This window comes from Canis lupus, chromosome 14 (assembly GCF_003254725.2).
Source record: "Canis lupus dingo isolate Sandy chromosome 14, ASM325472v2, whole genome shotgun sequence".
In the NCBI taxonomy this organism is placed as follows: domain Eukaryota; kingdom Metazoa; phylum Chordata; class Mammalia; order Carnivora; family Canidae; genus Canis; species Canis lupus.
The window spans coordinates 52,660,070-52,666,783 of NC_064256.1; the positions used below are offsets into that span (position 1 = coordinate 52,660,070).

A 6,714-nucleotide genomic window follows, 5' to 3' on the forward strand; every position below is an offset into this window, starting at 1 on the left:
TTTTTTAAGATTTTATTTATTTTTCATGAGAGACACACAGAGAGAGGCAGAGACATAGAGGGAGAAGCAGGCTTCTTGTAGGGAGCCTGATGTGGGACATAATCCCCAGAGTTGGCATGGTACCCTGAGTCTAGGGCAGATGCTCAACAACCACTGAGCCACCCAGGCGTCCAAAAAAAACCTGTCATCCTTGATTTAGCTCTTTCTCTTCTAGTGAATTCTTTTAATCTTATCTTCAAAATAAAATAAATATTTCACTTTATTTCATTGCTTCCACTCTCATAAAAGCCACCATCACCTTTTGCCTGCACTCCTTCAGTAGCCTTGTAGCTGATCTCTCTGCCTTATTGTTGTTTTTAGTCTATTCTCTATACAAAGATCATTTAGAAGTGTAGGTCATCATTTAATGGCCCTGCTCAAAATCCTTTTCACTGGGGGTACCTGGGTGGCTCAGTAGGTTAAGTGTCTGCCTTCAGCTCAGGTCATGATCTCAGGGTCCTGGGATCAAGCCCCATATGGGGCGGGGGGGGGTCCCTGCTCAGCAGGGAGTCTGCTTCTCTCTCTCTCCCTCTGCCGCTCCCCCTGATTATGCTCTTTTTCTCACTCTGTGTCAAATTTTTAAAAAATCTTTTAAAAATGCTTTTCATTGTACTTAGAATAGAATCAGATGTTACCATGGCTTCCAAGGCCCTGTGCCATCTTACCCTGTCTACCTGTTCCTGTCATCTTGTGAATTACTCTTCCTTGCTCATTCTCCTCCAACATCGTTGACTAGCTTTCTTTTAACTCTTCAAATACACCAAGGTCATTTCTGTTTCTCAAACATGTAAGGTCTTTCCAGCTTTTGGATTTTGTTGTTGTAGCCCTGCCTAAAATGTTCTTTTTTCTTCTTGTTGCCGCCCTCCTCCTCCTCCTCTTCTTCTTCTTTCTTCTTTCTTCTTCTTCTTCTTCTTCTTCTTCTTCTTCTTCTTCTTCTTCTTCTTCTTCTCCTTCTCCTTCTCCTTCTCCTTCTCCTTCTCCTTCTCCTTCTCCTTCTTCTCCTCCTCCTCCTTTATTGTATGTTTGTTTATCTTTTATATAATGGCTGATTTTTTTAATCCTTTAAGGACATCTCTCTAATGTTTCCTTCTCAGGGAGTTATTTCCAGACTGCCCTTTTTAAGTGCCTCCTCTAATCCAGAGTCATACTCTCATATTCTGTTTAGTTTCTTTCCATCATTTATCCCAATTTAAAATTATCCTATTTATTGCCTTTCCCTCTAGCTAGATTGTAATCTTTCTGTAAATCTAAAAGTAGTTTTAAATGGAAAGTTTTTTTTTAAAGGTGATTAAACAAAAAATGCTTTGAAATGAATTGATGATCTGACAAAGAAACTTAGGAATTTGCAGAGGTCAAAAATGAAGTGAGAGCAGGAATTCCTAGATTCATCATGATTGCTGCATTGGTGGAATGGTGTCTTCTCTTTTTTCTGGTAAAGTATTTTTGTGTCGGGATGAGATGTGGACAGTTTGTCTGCTCTGGGCCTCTTGTGTATCTTGCTGAGTCAGCTAGGCCAAAACTTCAAAAATTGCAAGGCCTTTATTGAATCATTTCTTTAGTTTTTCTCATAAAGATAATCTTGAAAACTAAGGGGGTTTGTCTTACACCAGGTATCCCTCTGGACAAAGAAGTCTTGCTTACTTTTTGCTGTAAAAATAGTGGATTCTCTAAGCTCAGGCTTCATCTCCTGTAGCACATCCTCATGTGTTTACAGATTCCCTCCAGCCCTGTAATCAAGCCCTCCTGCTATAATCAAGTTCTTTTCTGTGACCCAGAAGTCTTGTGTCTTCTTTCAGCTTTCATGGAACTATAGAAGGCTGGCATAGATACTTTGGCAGGCATTCTTTTGGTTCTAGCCCTTCTCAACACTGTCATTTTTTTTTTTTTTTTTAAGCAGCATAAAAGCCCAACAAAAGAGTGTCGATTTTCAATTCTTTCTTCTCCACTGAAACTCTGGTTAAATATGTATTGACCTTGTTATTTATATTCTTCAGTTTTTTTTTTTTTAACTTCTCTTGTATTCCTTCCATCTCTGGTTGTCTGTTTCCCATTATCTCATTTATTAATTCTCTTTTCAGTTGTTTTTCTTATGCTTCCTTAAATTGTCTGTTGAATGTTTAATATCAAGTTATGTTTTTTTTTTAGAAATTCTATTTGTTCTTTTTCCAAATCTGCCAGATATTGAGAAAAATGTTCCTTACTCATGTTTTCAAATTCATCGTATACTTTAGGTACTTTTAAACATATTTTAAAATTTATTTCTGATAATTCAATAATTATCCAAATAATTCTAAAATACCAATCAGAATAATTCTGAAAATACAGTATCTGATAAAAAATCTGAATTCGTTGAGATTTTATAGTGTGTTTTTTTCTGCTGTTTCTTCCTTATGGTGCCTTATTTCTTCATGCATTATGTAATTTTGGAATGTAAGTATATATTTAATTAGGTCTGATTTAGTGACCTAGCTTGAGATCATTCCTGTAGAAAAGGATTTGAATTTGCTGTAGCCAGGTGTCCTGGAGCACCTTCAGTCTGAGGCTCTTCAAATTATCTACTATTAAGGATGAAACTGTTGCCAAAATTATCAAGGGTGACTTCTTGCTTCCTCAGTGCCCCATAATTAAAACCCCAAGAGGAGAATGAAAAGTTTTCCTGTTGCTTTTGCCTATAGGTGTGTATTTCATTGAGATTATAGCTTTGAGTGCCTTTACCTTTCCCAAATCATCATCTCATGTTCACTTATAGATTGTTATACTATGATCTTCTTTCTTTCTTCTATTATACATGTAGGCCTTTTCTCTCTTCTCTAGTTTTACAGGCCTAGCTTAGAAGTTTGACATTCTGTTCCTATTCTTTTGTCATTGTTACCCTTAAATTTTAATATGCATACTTAATAATATCTTAGGCTTTCTATCCTCATTTAGAATACCACAAGCACATTTGATCAATATAACTGTAAATCTTCTTCCTATCTTGCATGTATTTTTATTTAGCATTTCAAGTGCTACCTTTTTTCCTAAAATAAACTTTTAATTGAAGTATAATATACATAAAGAAAAATAGACGTAAGGTTCCAACTCATTAAAATTTACAAAGATTTTCCAAAGCTGTCTAAACACAGCTGAGTAATCACTACTCACATCAGAAATAGAATATTTCTGAAGTAGTAGAATATTTATAGCATCCCGGAGACCTTTGTGTACTCTTTCAAGAGAAAGCGCATTTTTGACCACTAATTTGCTAAGTTTTGGTTTTGAACTTTATTTAAGTAGAATAAATATATAGTTAATATTCTTTTGTGTTTGGCATCTTTACTCAGTATCATTAGTGAGGTTTATCCATATTTTTGTATGTGGCAGTGGATTGTTTATTGCTATAAAGTATTCTAATTTATAAATATATATTTTATTTATCTATTTTAATATTGAGGGTTATTTGGGTTATTTCTAGTTTTTAGGTGGTACTAACACCAGCTATTCTGATACTGATGCTATGAAAGTGCTATGAAAATTTTTACATGTCTTTGGTTGCATTTTGTGTGCATTTTTCTGTTGGAGTAGAATTACTATAACATAGAAAAGCATATGTTCAATTTACCAGACATTGCCAAGCACTTTTTCAAAAGTGATTATTCCAATTTACACTCTTACATAAAATGTTTGAGAATATCAGTTGTACTATATCCTTGCCAATATTTGGTATTGCCAGTTTTTTTCATTTTAGCCAGGGTGGGTATATAGTTGTATGTCATTGTGCTCCTAATTTGCGTGTCCCTGAGGAATAATAACATTGAACATTTTTCACATACTTAGTAACCATTGTTTATCCTTTTTTTTTGAACTCTCTTTTAAAGTGCTTTGCTGGGCAGCCTGGGTGGCTCAGCGGTTTAGCGCTGCCCTCAGTCCAGGGCCTGATCCTGGAGACCCGGGATTGTGATCGATCGAGTTCCATGTCAGGCTCCCTGCATGAAGCCTGCTTTTCCCTCTGCCTGTGTCTCTGCCTCTCTCTCTGTGTGTGTATCTCATGAATAAATTTAAAAAAAGTAATAAAGTGCTTTGCCTCTTTTTAACATTGTGTATTAAAATTATTGATTTGGGGATCCCTGGGTGGCGCAGCGGTTTGGCGCCTGCCTTTGGCCCAGGGCGCGATCCTGGAGACTCGGGATCGAATCCCACGTCGGGCTCCCGGTGCATGGAGCCTGCTTCTCCCTCTGCCTGTGTCTCTGCCTCTCTGTCTCTCTCTCTCTCTGTGTGACTATCATAAATAAATAAAATTAAAAAAAATAAATAAATAAAATTATTGATTTGTTAAAATTCTATATATACTCTGGATAGAATTCTACTTTCAGATAAATATGCTGCAAATATGTACTTCTAGTTAGTTCATCACCTTTTCATTCTCTTAATGGTTATCTTTTTTATAATAAGTTCTTGATTTAATGTAGTATAATTTATCATTTTATCCTATTTACAAAATCTTTGCCTATATCAACATTTTTATCTTTTAGAGGCTGCATTGTCTTACCTTACACATTCAGGTTTACAATCTACCTGTAAGTGATTCTTTTCTGCATAGTGTCCAACATGGATCAATTTACTTTTTAAGTATGGATAGCCAAATAATTTAGCTCCATTTTTTTTGAAAGGTCATCCTTTTCTTCATGCTGCATGCGGTACCATCTTTTTCATAAATCAAGTGCCTTCATAACTGTAGGCCTATCTCTGAAATGTCTTTTCTATTCTGTTGATCTTTTTGCCTATCTTGTACCAATACCATAGTGTCTTAATTACTATAGCTTTAAAGGAAGGACAAGTTTGTTTTCTATATTATTGAGATTGGTTATTCTTTCACTCATGTGTGTTTCACCTAAATTTTGAATTATCTTTCCAATTAAAATAAAAGTCATGCTAGGATTTTGATTGGAATCAAATATTAAATTTATAGATCAGTTTGGAAAAACTTGAGATCTTTACAAAATTGAGTTATAAATTTATGAACATGACATATCCCTCAATTTAGTTAAGCATCATTTTCTCTCAGTAATGTTTTACATATTTCTTTATGTCACTTTTACCTTTTGTGCTATTGCCACCTGGATTTTTGTCTTTCCCCAATTAACCATTTTTAACTAATCTTTTTTTTTAATTTTTATTTATTTATGATAGTTACAGAGAGAAAGAGAGGCAGAGACACAGGCAGAGGGAGAAGCAGGCTCCATGCACCGGGAGCCCGATGTGGGATTTGATCCTGGGTCTCCAGGATCGCGCCCTGGGCCAAAGGCAGGCGCCAAACCGCTCCGCCACCCAGGGATCCCCCAATTAACCATTTTTATATGTTTTACGTAATTATTTGGATCTACTAATCTACTTATTAATTTTTTGCACACCATTGATTTTTGTATTCTACTCTTTCCATCTGAGCTTAATTTCTTTCCTATCGTCTGTGTCTTTTAGTATTTATTTCAGAATGTGTTCATAGTTCTAAAGTCTGTGAGTGTTCTATTATGTAGTTCTGTTGAAAGCAGTCTTTTTTCCTGCAGATATGATCTTCTAACAATATCCCCTTGTACTTGATATTTTATATTCTTCAAATTCCATCAAATTCTCTTTATATTTTGTTTTCATCAGTCCTGCTGAGTATGTGGTAGTTTTCTTCAGTTTGAGAATATATTCTTTTTACAAAATTTTCATTTTGGAGAAGTTTTTATGTGGTATTCCTTTAAATAATAGTTCTCTTTAATTCTCTGTTTTTGCATTTCAGAATTCCTATTGGACTTCAGTTGTTTCCTCTGAATATATCCTTCATGACATTTAACCTGTTTTTCATGTTTTCTGTCTCTTTAAATCATTTTGTGGCAATCTGGATAATTTTCTCAAAAATAACTTCCACTTGCCTTAGTTTCTCTTTAGCTGCCTATTCTAATCACTAACCAACCATTTTATACATTCTCTAAGGTTTTGTTTGTTTGCTTGCTTGCTTGCTTGCTTTTTGAGAGGGGAGTGGGGAGGGTCAGTGGTTGGGGAGAGGCTGAGGGAGAAGAGAATCTCAAGCAGCCTCCATGCCCAGCACCAGCTTGACATGGAGCTCAATCTACCACTCGACTTTGTGATCATGACCTGAGCTGAAATCAAGAGTCAGACACTTGACTGACTGAGCCACCCAGTCACCCTGTTTTATTTAATTTAAATAACTACAATTTTTGGACCTTCTATTTGACTCTTTTTCTTTTCTTTTCTTTTTTTTAAGATTTATTTATTTATTTATTCATGATAGAGAGAGAGAGAGAGAGAGAGAGAGAGAGGCAGAGACACAGGCAGAGGGAGAAGCAGGCTTCATGCAGGGAGCCTGACGCGGGACTCGATCCCGGGACTCCAGGATCAGGCCCTGGGCCAAAGGCAGGCGCCAAACTGCCAAGCCACCCACCCTATTTGACTCTTTCAAGCCAGTCTGCTATTTTCTCCACACTATTTTCTTCATAGTTTATTTCTTTTGTTCATCTTTCCAAAATTTATATGTACTAATTAAAATTAATCGGGCAGCCCAGGTGGCTCAGCGATTTAGCGCCGCCTTCAGCCCAGGGCGTGATCCTGGAGACCCCGGATAGAGTCCCTTGTCGGGCTCCCTGCATGGAGCCTGCTTCTCCCTCTGCCTGTGTCTCTGCCTCTCTCTCT

At 36.4% G+C, this 6,714-nt stretch overlaps 1 pseudogene; it reads right to left on the reverse strand.

Annotated features, from left to right (window-relative positions):
- LOC112670846 (thioredoxin-dependent peroxide reductase, mitochondrial-like) overlaps window positions 1-765 on the reverse strand; it is a 41,829-nt pseudogene extending 41,064 nt beyond the window's left edge.
- Window positions 766-6,714: the final 5,949 nt, after the last annotated feature.